Genomic DNA, 14,177 nt, shown 5'->3' on the forward strand with positions numbered 1-14,177 from the left:
TATCCTGGCCCGCGATGACCGAGGAACAAAACATGACACTAAATTCCCCTATATCTCAAAAGGAAATTAAGAAAAGTATTAAAAGTTTGGGAAATAACAAGGCCCCAGGGCCAGATGGGGATACAGGCGAATTTTATAAGATACTAGCTTACCCGTTGCGCGTTGCTGCGAAGACAGACAGACATACATTCATTCGTTTTTATATATCTAGATAACAACCAATCACAGCGCAGCTTTCATGTTACCTCAGCAGTATAAAATATAACAACCAACCACAGCACAGCTTTCATGTTACCTCAGCAGTAAGAGAAATAACAACCAATCACAGCGCAACTTTTATTCTGCCTCAGCAATATAAAAAATAGCAACCAATCACAGCACAGCAGCTTTCATGTTACCTCTGCGGTATTAAATATAGCAACCAATTACAGCGCAGCTTTCATGTTACCTCAGTGGTATAATATATAACAACGAATCGCAGCGCAGCTTTCATGCAACCTCAGTAGTATAAGAAATAGCAACCAATCACAGCACAACTTTCATTTTACCTCAGCATTCTCAATATCCAGCAATTGTCTTGTTGTGATACGTTCGGTGGATGCATCATTTTGTAGTTGAACACGCATCCCGTTGCTCGTAATGCCTTTTGCTTTTGTGCTTGAGATGGAAATCAAACGATCTTTGTCTGGGGGGCATAACTGTCGACGATGCTCGCACGCGCGGCACCTATCATAGGATAGTTGTGCTATGCCAGTAATCTTCCCAGGAGTGTACTCAGCAACTTCCCAAAGTCTCATGGCAATTGGATGAATGGTGCAGTAATGCATAAAGGACAGACAGACGGACAGACATACATTCATTTATATATATCAGGAAGTGAGAGAATTAGATTACGTACGTAAAATTTGGACGCTAATTGTTTTGCGCTTAGAATTGAATAATCGAGTTGGGACCCATTAGCTTTTCATATATATGACATAATCAATGCTTGTGCCAAATTTCATGTTTCTATGTGAGAAAATTACATTCCGTACGTAAAATTTGGACGCTAATTCTTTTGCGCATAGAATTGAATAATCGAGTTGGGACCCATTAGCTTTTCCTATTTCTGACATAATCAATGCTCCTGCCAAATTTCAAGTTTCTATGACATTGGGAAGCGAGAAAATTAGATTCCGTACGTAAAATTTGGACGCTAATACTTTGGCGCTTACAATTGAATAATCAAGTTGGGACCCATTAGCTTTTCCTATTTATGACATAATCAATGCTTGTGCCAAATTTCAAGTTTCTATGATATTGGGAAGCGAGAAAATTAGATTCCGTACGTAAAATTTGGACGCTAATTCTTTGGCGCTTACAATTGAATAATCAAGTTGGGACCCATTAGCTTTTCCTATTTATGACATAATCAATGCTTGTGCCAAATTTCAAGTTTCTATGATATTGGGAAGCGAGAAAATTAGATTCCGTACGTAAAATTTGGACGCTAATTCTTTGGCGCATAGAATTGAATAATCGAGCTGGGACCCATTAGCTTTTCCTATTTATGACATAATCAATGCTCGTGCCAAATTTCATGTTTCTACAACATCGGGAAGTGAGAGAATTAGTGGCAATGATAGAAATCGAACGATCTACGTGGGGGGGTTGTAACTGTCGACGACGCTCGCTCGCGTGCCATTTATCATAGGATAGATGTACTATGCCTATAATCTTCCCAGGAGTGTACTCAACAACTTCCCAAAGTTTCATGGCGATCGGATGAATGGTGTAGTAGCGCATAAAGGACAAACAGACACGCAGACAGACAGAAAGACACGCATACATTCAATTTTATATATATAGATTAAAAGACGGCTAAGGGGCGACCAAATAACTCTGTATAAATACATGAGGGGACAATACAAGGATCTCTCCCATGATCTGTTTATACGCAGGACTGCAACGGTAACGAGAGGGCATCCGCTACGTCTAGAAGAAAGCAGGTTTCATCACCAACACAGAAAGGGGTTCTTTACTGTAAGAGCAGTGAGACTGTGGAACTCTCTGCCTGAGGACGTGGTGATGGCAAAATCCATAGAGGACTTTAAAAGGTGACCTGATGTCTTTCTGCAGGGGAAGGATATTACAGGATATAAATCTTAGGTTAATTGTTAATCCGGGTATACAGGCAGGTAGGAATTATTAGGGGTTGATCCAGGTATTAGTCTGACTGCCATTAGGGAGTCGGGAAGGAATTTTTCCCCCAAATGGGCTAATTGGCTTCTGCTCTTGGAGTTTTTTGCCTTCCTCTGGATCAGCAACATAGGAGGATAAACAGGCTGGACTAGATGGACATTGTCTTCATTTGGCCTTACATACTATGTTACTATGCCCCAATACTTGAACCCTTGTTTGTTGGATATATGAGAGACAGTCCTATTCCCTCTGACATGAATACAACCCATATTAAACTGCTACCCAAACCCGAAAAAGACCCTACAGACACAAAATCATATCGACCAATTTCCTTAATCAATACGGACTTAAGGGTGCATTCACACGAACGTATATCGGCTCGGTTTTCACGCCGAGCCGATATACGTCATCCTCATCTGCAGGGGGGGGGGGGAGGCTGGAAGAGCCCAGTAGCAGGAACTGAGCTCCCGCCCCCTCTCTGCCTCCTCTCCGCCCCTCTGCACTATTTGCAATGAGAGGAGGCGGACCAGGGGCGGGGCTAAGTTTCGGGAATTAGCCCCGCCCCCGTCCCACCTCTCCCCATTGCAAATAGTGCAGAGGGGTGGAGAGGAGGCAGAGAGGGGGCGGGAGCTCAGTTCCTGCTCCTGGGCTCTTCCAGCCTCCCCCCCCCCCCTGCACATGAGGACAACGTATATCGGCTCGGCGTGAAAACCGAGCCGATATACGTTCGTGTGAATGCACCCTAAAGCTGATGGCAAAAATTTTGGCAAACCGCCTTGCCAATATCATACCCCATTTAATTCCCCCATTACAAACTGGCTTTACAAAAGGACTTTCGGCCATAGTAAACATTCTAAAAACCTTGACAGTGCTGGATGACATTACAATACACCATGCGGCACATCCCTCCCCGACTCTTCTTGCGATAGACGCCGAGAAGGCTTTTGATAATGTCTCATGGAAGTGGCTAAAATTAGTAATGGACAGGATGGGCTTCACAGGCCCCTTCTGTTCCTATTTATGGAGTTCGTATGCCTCCCCTCGGGCACAAATTTACACACCAGGTTTTATCTCTCTAAGATTCCCTCTACAGAAGGGTACCAGACAGGGGTGCCCTCTCTCTCCCCTTCTATTCAATTTTCCAGTGGAACCGTTAGCTAGACTATCAGAAGGGACCCCAGAGAGTGCAGGTATCAAGATTCGGGGAAAGACAGTAAAGACAGTACTATTTGCGGATGATATCTTGATAGCACTTGGTGGACCGCACACTGATCTACCACGGGTTTTTAATATTATGGAATCTTTTGGGAAAAGATCAGGCTTTAAGGTAAACACCACTAAATGTGAATTGCTGGACTTATCCCCACAAAGCAAGCCTATTGGCATAGATCTCAAAAGTTGCCATGTCAGTATTGCCAAAAATAGCATTAAATACCTGGGCATCAACATAGGCAAGAGGCCAGAATCCCTATATACACTAAATTACCCACCATTGATACTAAAGATAATAAATGAATTGGACAGATGGAGTAACCTCCCACTTTCTCTCTTGGGTAGATGCCACCTAATTAAAATGGTCAGTTTCCAAGGCTCCCCTATCCACTGCAGACAATACCCCTCTTACTACAAAGGAACGATTTGAGGAAATTGCACACGGCATTCACAACCTTTGTGTGTTCCCGGAAACGACCGCTCTGCAAAAGCTGATGCTCCCTAAGAGGTGGAATAAATTTCCCCGACATCTGTATGTATAATGTTGCTAGTCGCATGCGGCATTCTCTGGACTGGATGAGGGGGTCTAGTGACTTTTCTAATAATGACCTAGAGTCGGAATTATTTAACCCATGGAGCTTAAACGCCCTCTTACATACGGGCTTTTCTAATCTCCCAATAGAAAGTAAGCATTCTATACCATAGCAGCATGGAAGATAGTCCGCAAGATGTATGACCTGCCATTTAAAATATTCAAACACATGGATTTATGGAACCACCCAGAATTTATGGAAGGGCGGGAAAATCAAATGTTCAAAACGTGGCGACAGAAAGGTATCACGAAAGTCCAACATCTTATACACCCAGAGGCTCCCAGATATAAGAATTTCAGGGACCTGCGTGAGGAATACAATATGCCTGCATCACATTTCCTCCCACATGCACAAATACGAAGCTTTCTTAAAAACAGACTAACAGACATAGCAGAGGAGGCTGAGAACTGCTCTGGATTGTTCAAAAAATGGCCACGTGACCCACAGGACTCGGATCTCTGATTAAGAGTTGGATCTCAGTGAGAAAAGCAGCATCAAATAACGGTGGCGGGAAACATATTCCAAGATAATCCATGGAGCAATTTATGGGTTTGACAAACCACAGAACCCCAATGGTCCGACAAGGCTACAGGCTTGCCCTAGATGTGCCAATCCTAAATCTGATTTCGTTCACGGTATTTGGCAATGCCCGAAAAATTGAAAGGTATTGGGGCGAGATACAAAAATTGGTGTAGGACATTGGGGGTATAGGCTGCAATTAACACCACAAACATTCATACTTCACCAATTACCAGGACAGACAAGAAAAACTAACATGACCCACACCGTTCTTTTGGTCAGCAAGAGGTGCCTTCTGAACAATTGGCTGCTTACCAAACCTCCGGGGATAAATGATGTAATTCAACACCTCATGAAAATGGAAAGACTTGAGATCGAGCGATGTGTGGAGTCTCAGGACCCAAAATGTTCCAAGAAATGGAGGGAATTTATGGAAAAATGTCTTAGTCAAAGTGAAATCAGGGAATGTATGATCCAGTTTAGGGTGCATTCAGACGACCGTATATCGGCTGGGTTTTCACACCGGCCGATATACGGCGTCTCTCTCTGCAGGGGGAGGAGGCTGGAAGAGCTGGGAGCAGTACTCTGAGCTCCCACCCCCTCTCCGCCCCCCTGCACTATTTTCAACGAGGAGAGGCGGGGCAGGGGCGGAGCTAATTCCCAGAACTTAGCCCCACCCCCGTTCTGCCTCCTCTCATTGCAAATAGTGCAGAGGGACGGAGAGGGGGCGGGAAGGGGGTGGAGAGGAGGCAGAGAGGGGGCGGGAACTCAGAGCACTGCTCCCAGCTTTTCCAGCCTCCTCCCCCTACAGAGAGAGACGCCATATATCGGCTGGGCGTGAAAACCCAGCCGATATACGGTCGTGTGAATGCACCCTTACCAATACAACCTGGTACTACAGTCAAAATGATACAAACCAACTGGGAAGATTACAAGTAATGTGATGGGTCGCGAAGGGGAAGCAGTATGGGGAGCTGAGGCGGGATAGCTTTATTTAACAGGATGTTATAAGGTTTGTTTTATGGTTCAAAATGTATTTCTTGATTTTTGTCTTATTAACAATAGACAATTTTATCAAAATAAATCACAATTATTAGAGTTTATACAATGAAACTGTAGTTGAGTTCTAGTTCTTGGTTCTTATTTAAATATCTGTTTCTTCGGCAATCCTCGCCTGTATGAACGGCATATACGGTGTCAACAAAAGATTTATGCTCTGGTCGTTCAGACTTATCAGTAAAATAACAGATATAAAATATAACTAGATACCTAGATACTAAATTGCATCACTCCAACCAAGAGTCAACTCAGAGATAGAAAGGTACAGAGGGAGATCTAGTGTAGAAAAGATTGGGAAAAAGATTGAGAAAGGGTAGAGGGTAAAGGGTGAGCTGTGAGGCTGGGCAAAGGGGGGGGGGGGCAACCGACCTATACCACTTCAGATAGCTGAGTTATGGCTTAGACATCAAGAGGGACTACCGCCGACATGTGCGGGTTCAGCCGGGTTGGCGGGGTAGTACCACACGTCACCCAAGTGGACAACTCTCTTGTGTCTCGTATCTGATTCCATGTGAACCATGTTGCCACATATTTATTATATCTCATTTCGTCTTTAGTGTATGGAAATCCTCATCCCCACCCTCTCGGATGATGTGGCTAGGCGCCTTATGTTGTCTAACGCTTCTAGCCACATCATCCGAGAGGGTGGGGATGAGGATTTCCATTTTCTGGGTATCACCTGCCGTACAGCCTGAATAAAGAAATGCAATAACGAGCTCTTAGTCTGTGCTAATGATCCTGGAAACATAGATAACAGAGTGAGTTTCGGGGTCAGGTGTATCCAATTCCCGCTAACCCAAGCATAGAGAGCGCCGACTTCCTGCCACAGAGGGCCTATCAAAGCACAAGACCACCATATATGGGTAAACGTACCTTTTGCGGACGAGCATCTCCAGCAGACATCCAGGTGTTGGGGGTGAAATCTGGCCAATCTCTCCGGAGTCCTATACCACCTCGTGAGGAGTTTATAGTTTAGTTCTTATAGTTTGCTTGAAATGTTTATTTTATGTGTCAGGACATACGCTTTCCTCTATGACTCCTCTGAATATGTCTCCCCCAGTTCTCTCTCCCACTCTCTCTCTCTATGCTCCTCCCCTTATTCTGAGTTTCCCCATTCACCAGAAATCTATATAAGTCTGAAATTTTACTATTGTTCGCCTGATTCCATATAAAGTGGTTTTCAAACGGTGTCGGGGGCGAGTTGTTTTTTTTTCAAATTTTCCCAGGGACCTTATATAGTGGCTTAATTGGAGGTATTGATACCATGCTCCGGCTGGGGGCCCCCGGTCCCCTAGCACCTCGTTCAGAGGCTTAAGTCCCGTCGTCCCCAACATGTCTTTGACCCTCAGAATCTCATCTGTACGTGTGGCCGTCAATATGTTTGTAATAGGTGAACCCTTAAAAGAGAAAGGGATATCTGTATTGCCTACAGGGGGCCAGGTCTCGCTATTAGTTTCGCTTTCATGGCTGGTCCCACCCACGCTGTCAGAATATTTTCAACGAAAGGTGACAATCCGAGATTTCGGTGACCCGTGTGACCTGGTGGCCACAGTAGGCCTTGACCCTTATATGGTGCGGCGTCCTGCTCCATCGCCACCCATCGTTTTTGGGGGCGTTTGTGTATAAGGTCTAGTATGCATCGTGATAAGGATGCTTTATAGTACAGTGTTATATTTGGTATGCCCATCCCGCCACTTTCTCGTGGGCCAGCAAGTGCCTTCCAGTTACGTCTGGGTCGTCTGCCACCCCATACGAACCGCATCATCGTCCTCCTAATCTGGTTCAGGAAAGCTCCTGGTAGGCGTATCGGAACAGTTTGGAGTGTGTATAATAATCTAGGAAGAATATTCCTTTTAACGGTGCTAATTCTGCCAAATAGGGTTTGTTTTAAAGGATGTTTAACATTAGGATATTTAAAGGGGTTGTCCCGCGGCAGCAAGTGGGTCTATACACTTCTGTATGGCCATATTAATGCACTTTGTAATGTACATTGTGCATTAATTATGAGCCATACAGAAGTTATAAGAAGTTTTTCACTTACCTGCTCCGTTGCTGGCGTCCTAGTTTCCATGGAGCCGTCTAATTTTCGGCGTCTAATGGCCAAATTAGACGCGCTTGCGCAGTCCGGGTCTTCTTCTTTTCTCAATGGGGCTGCTCGTGCAGGATGCCGACTCCGTGTAGCTCCGCCCCATCACGTGCCGATTCCAGCCAATCAGGAGGCTGGAATCGGCAATGGACCGCACAGAAGCCCTGCGGTCCACCGAGGGAGAAGATCCCGGCGGCCATCTTCAGCAGGTAAGTAAGAAGTCACCGGAGCGCGGGGATTCAGGTAAGCGCTGTGCGGTGTTCTTTTTTAACCCCTGCATCGGGGTTGTCTCGCGCCGAACGGGGGGGGGGTTGAAAAAAAAACAAACCCCGTTTCGGTGCGGGACAACCCCTTTAAGGGGAGGGAAAGGGAGAATAAAATGTTGAAAGATATAGAAGTGCTAGATGGGAGGAATATGGCAAAATTTACAGAGCTGGTTAAACATTGAACTAAGTTCGAATACTGTAATGCTCCTGTAAAATAATGTATGCGATGTGATTCTCTCTGTATAATATACTTATGTTTGTACTCTATGAAAATTTCAATAAAAAAGAGTTTAAAAAAAAAAAAAAAAAAGAATTAACAAGCACAAGAGCAGCAATCATAAACATGTAATTGAGATTCCCACGGACACAGGTGTACGCGGCCCCCATATCTTGCATGTATTTTTCACGCGCTTAATACGCGGTACTAAAAACTATTGATTTCTATTGACCCACTCACACAGTATACATGTAAAAAACCCAGCATGTCCTATTTTGGTGCATAATACGCATCAATATAGGCTAAGGGGATTTAAGATGAGCCTCATACACATGGGGCAAATTGAATTGGGGATCCTGCGCTTGTCACCGTCGTGGGCGATCCACTGCTCAATTTGCCCATAGATGTGCATAAAGATTCCTTGCTCCACGCACACAAGCGGATTGTACTTGCGGGCGCGTGCCGAAAATAAAATTGCAGCATACTCCATTTTATAGCGGGCTACGCAGGGACGACTTCCATTGAAGTCAATGGAAGCCGTCCGTCCGGCAGCACTTCTGCAATGAGCATTACTGAAGTGTTGCAGGATCCGTGTCATTGACGGCTTAGGGAAATCTGTGCTGCTCATGTGCGCCAGCGGCACATCGGCAGTACAGAAGAAAATAAGAAATGACAGGTAAGCAGGGTCATCGGCAGCGGGCATGGACGGATTCCCCACACAGAAGCCGTGCGTGCCACGTGCATGAGGCCTTACACAGCAAACATGCATGTTACATGTATATTTGATGTGTACTGCAAATTATGTGCATAATACACTGGCCACATGCACCCTTTAGGTAATACATCATGTACTCCCTTTACTCTGGGATGTGACAGGCAGAAAATACTAAAATGCAAGTTCAAAGGGGTTTTCCGAGTTATATAAAGTGTCTCTCACCAGGTCCCGTCACGATGTAACGAATACTCACCTCCGTCCGGTCCCCGCCCGTCCCCCACTGCTGGATCCAGTCTCCATGCTGTCATCTTTACAGGCTGCCTGAGCCGTTTACAAACAAGCTGCTGCAGCCAATGACAGCGCTGATCACTGAGCGCAGTCATTGGCTGAAGCAGCAGGTTCATAGGACGTCACAGGCAGCCTGTAAACAAACGCAGCAGGGACCGGAGCTGCCGCATGAGCGGAGAGAGACGAGTGTCCGCTGCTTTCTTATTCTACAGGATGGGGGATCCGGCGGGACACTTTATGCAACTCAGAAAACCCCTTAAGGACATGGCCTTTATTTCTATTTCCGTCCCCGCCCACACCCCTCCTTTTAAAAAATCTTAACTTTTTTTTAGCAACAATTTTTATTGAAAGTTTTCAGATATGTAGAAGGACTTAGCAATAGACAAGATTTTACAAGCGTAATGTAGTGACATAGCTACAAAGCGTATTTACTGGACTGTGTATATTAACCCCTTCCCGCTGCAGGGTGTAAGTTTACGTCCTGGCAGCCTGGTACTTCCCGCAACAGGACGTAAACTTACGTCCTGGAGATAGCGCGGGATCACATATGATCCCGCACTATCCCGGAGCCGGCTGTCAGTCACAGCCGGCATCTCGCTGCAACAGCGGGGGGGGCATCGGAGATGCCCCCCCCCGCTGTTAACCCCTTCCCTGCCGCGATCTAAGTAGATCGCGGCAAGGAAAGAGTTCTCTCCGGCCGGAACTCGCGATGTCATCGCGAGAGCCCGGCCTGTCACCATGGCAACAGGACGCCAGACACTGGCGTCCTGTATTGCCTATGCCTATAATCGCTGTACAAGCGATAAGGCATGGCAGAGCAGTAGCTCTACCATGCCTTATACCAGCGATCATCAGGGCAGTGATTAAAGTCCCTCAGAGGGACACAAACAGTGTAAAAAAAACAAAGATTAAAAAAAGAATTAAAAAAATGTAAAAAAAACCATTTTTTAATGCCTTTTCTCAGATTAGCATAAAAAAGGAAACAAAAAATAAAATCCCACATATTTGGTATTGTCGCGTCCGTAACGATGCGTACAATAAGTTACACATGCTTTTGACTGTGCACGGAAAAAAAACGCTAAAAAACTGAGGCAAAATGCTAATTTTTAGCATTTTGCCTCACTAAAAACGCAATAAAAGTGATCAAAAAAGCCCTATGTACCCCAAAATGGTACCAGTAAAAACTACAGCTCGTCTCGCAAAAAATAAGCCCTCATAGAGTGCCGTACATCAAAAAATAAAAAAGTTACAGGACTTTGAATGCAGCGATTTAGAAAAAAAAAGATTACCCAGAAAAAGGGTTTTTATTGCAGAAAAGTGGGAAAACCTAAAAAAAATTTACGAATTTTGGTATCGTTGTAACCGTACCGGTCTGCAGAAAAAATGGAGTGTCTCATTTATGCTGCATGAGTACCACTGTAAAAAAAAAAAAAAAAATCTATGGCAGAATTGATGCGTTTTCTCTCCCTGCTATCATTAAAAAAAAAAAAAGTTTTACAATATAGTCTATGTACTCAAAAGTGGCGCCGATAAAAACTACAGTTCGCCACGCAAAAAACAAGCCCTCATACGGCCGCGTCGACGGAAAAATAAAAAAGTTATGACTTTTGATAAACGGAGAAGAAAATCCGCCAAAAATTGTTGCGTCCTTAAGCCCAAAATAGGCCATGTCATGAAGGGGTTAAAATTGTAGCAGTCCAATGTTGTCAGATTTTTAAGTAAGAGTATTTTGCAAAAAAACAAACCAAAGGCCTGGCCAGGGTCAAATCACAGGTCAAGAAGGGAGACGGTGGGGTTTCTACTTTCCCGGGGCTTCCACCCTGAGGGGCATGGGAGCTGAAGGTTGTGTTTAGTACAATACATCTATAGGGAGGTTAGTAGGCCCGTCCCCGTAATTTATCCATGGTCTCCAGATATTAAGAAATTCATCATGTTTGTCTTCTGTTATTGATGCTAATTTCTCGTTGATCACGTACCGATTCATTGGGCACTTCACTTCAGAAAAGTCAAAAGAAGCTTTTTTACCAGGAATGAGCAATAGTCTGTTTTGCAGCTAAAAAGAAGAACGAGACTAATTTTCTGGAGTTTGGCAATATATTTGCGATCTTTTTGTTCAACAGAGGCCCCCATGGATTCTTACACTGGTAGTGGTAGGCTCTGAATAAATTAGGGTATATGTCCTAATTCAGAGTCTGTTGACCCTAGACAAGGACCACCATAGATAGAGCATGTCTCCAGGGGAGGAACGACCCCAGAAGCAGTCTTTAGAGTAGCCAGGAACCGCATGTGCAATTCTGGTGAGGACTAAATACCAACGTGGAATTTTATATGAAGTTTCCAACATTAGTGTGATTGTTCCCTTTCCTGAAGGGTGGGAAATGTAATCACGCCCTCCCAGGAGAGTAGGTGGTGTACTTTGGGAATGCCTCTCTTTGTCCAGGCCTAAAAAGCAAGAGGTGCGTGCGTTATTGCCTGGAGGAAATAAACAATTGTGTGTGATAAAAGGGGTGGGCGAGGGGAGATCAAATTTCCAAAGTATTTCATGAAATCCCAGACCCTAGGGGAATGTTTTATGATAGGGTTAGATATGGCATGCCTGTGGGTCGGGTGTGTGGGCACAAAAGTGAGTCTACTCAGAGGGTGTATTTCCATTGCCTCTGGAGCAAGCCAACGAGGGGCATTAGTATTACCATGAAGAGAGGCTAACTAAGAGTCTATGTCTATATGGAGTGGTACGTGCTACCCTGGGAATGGAGTTATCCAGATCAAGCGAAGGGTCATCTGCTGAAGTGTCTTCAGGATGTGCCCAGGTCCCTGTACTGGAAGAGCTCTAAAAAAAAGTAAAGGAGTTTAGGAAGAAATGACATCTTTAGGGAGTTCACGCCTCCAATTCATGATATACGGTATCGGGGGGGGGGGGGGGGGGGGGAGGGGGGAGGGGAGTGCTATCTTTCAGTGCTTCTTGTTTCTATGGCGCACAAACTGCAACAAAAACAACATATCTTTATTCTACGGGTCGGTACGATTACTACGAGACCAAACTTGTATAGTTTTTTTTTTGGCTGTACTAATTTAATTTTTTTTTTCAAAGATATTTGATTTTTTTAAATTATTTCCTGCCATAACTTTATTTTTCCGCCAACATACATTGTGAGGGCTCATTTTTTGCGCAACGTCCTGTAGTTTCCATTGGTATCATTTTGGAATACATACACGACGTTTTGATAACTTTTTATTGAATTTTTTGCTTGGAGATGGAGTGACCAAAAATGCGCATTTCTTAATTTTTTTTCTGACGCCGTTCGTCGTGTAGAGTAAATAATGTGTTACTTTGATAGATCGGACTTTTCCAGACACAGCGATACCAAATAGATTTGTTTTATTAATTAGATTGTTTAATTATAAATATGGCAAAAGCATTTTTTAAAAATATAAATTAGTAAAACGTTAATATTAATCTCATTCTTACTTTTTTCTTAGGTCCCAGATGTCCCCATAGCATCACGTCATACTGCGATTGGGCAGGCATTCTATCAAGCCACCCCATGGGCATCGCTATATAGGCATTCTGCCATGACAGCCCTGGGGCCTTTAAAAAGGCCCTCGGCTGCCAGGACACCTGTATGGCTCCCTGCGATCTCATAGCGGGAAGGGGGGGGGGGGGCTATGGGACCCCGGAACATCGGCTGAGTGATTTAAATGCCGCTGTCAGAATTGACAGCAGCAACCACGTCATATGCAGTAACTGTATGGCCTGTAGCGTTAAGGGGTTAAAAGCAATCAGCCATCAAACTGCCAACCCAGGCTGATTCATATGAGCATTTTTGTATTCATTCGGCTAAATATGCAGCGTTTTCCAGCATTTTTTACGCGTGCGCCTTTGTTTTTTGCATGTGTATTTACAAGCACAAAAAGCCCCACAAGCTGCGCAAATGCTTAACTGTAAAAAGGAGACAATAACGGACTGTGGGCGCGGCCCTTCTAAGGTTAAGCGCATAAATGCAAATTGTTCATTAATTAAATTCTAGCCAGCACAAATCATGCGTTTCGCGGACAGAGCCCCTTCTTCAGAAATGGCTGGAAAGAAATACAGGGATGTTACTGGATATTCATGCCCTTTACCTCCAGGAACGAAGTGGGGCGTAACCCACAGAAAACACCCATGAAAAAGTCACATGAGCGGCCAGGCGCCATTTTGGGAGGCTTCTAGTACTTTGAGACTTGCTCAATCTTGAGGTCACGTCTTCTGACAAAGATGGGGTTCTGTTTGCTTAGCTGCCATCTTGCCGATTTGGAGAGCGGCGCAAGATGCTGGAGGCAGGAAATGGGAGGAAGTTCTGGGTTCACCCTCGAGTGTGGTCGCATGTGTGGAAGATAGAAGTTCACCGCCTTCTGTCGGTCCAGTTCTTCGATAGGCTTCTGGAGGAGGTACGATCTGGACTCGCATGCACCGACACCCAATACATCACTGTGTATCTCCTGATGAAAGGCTGCTGGACACCCGGAGGTAAGTACTTGGCCTTTCTTTGAAAAGCTTACTGTGTCTCCTAAATGAAGTATCATGCGTGAGACCCTTTATTCCCACAAGCGGGTGTCCTTCAGCTGGTGCTCGGGTGGTTTGTAGGGTGGTGCCATTTTCCTCAAGTAGTTTTTTTGGGTCTTTCAGGCTCCTCGCCGCCGGGAATTCATTTGCTTCACTGCATTTTAAATTTGCGTTGGGTATCCCCACAATGAGGATCATCAGGAAGACTTGCGATGCCATTTTGACATTGATAGCGTCGCCCTCTCAAGACTGGACGGCTGTGCCGTTCCCATATAGCAGAGGGGTGCTGGACGGCAAACATTCACAGGATGAAGCCGCTGCACGCTGGGCCCCAGCACTTTCTGCAGAGTTGTTGGTGCACACAGTATCGACTTAGGATTGTGGATATTGGGGCCTACGGAAGCGCTGCGGATGCTCCTATGTTCAGGGCTTCCCGAATGGGGCAGCGACTGCCAACCAGCCGTACAATTTATAGATTTTACTACTTTTACACACACA

This window comes from Eleutherodactylus coqui, chromosome 5 (genome assembly GCF_035609145.1).
Source record: "Eleutherodactylus coqui strain aEleCoq1 chromosome 5, aEleCoq1.hap1, whole genome shotgun sequence".
NCBI classification, from domain to species: Eukaryota; Metazoa; Chordata; class Amphibia; order Anura; family Eleutherodactylidae; genus Eleutherodactylus; species Eleutherodactylus coqui.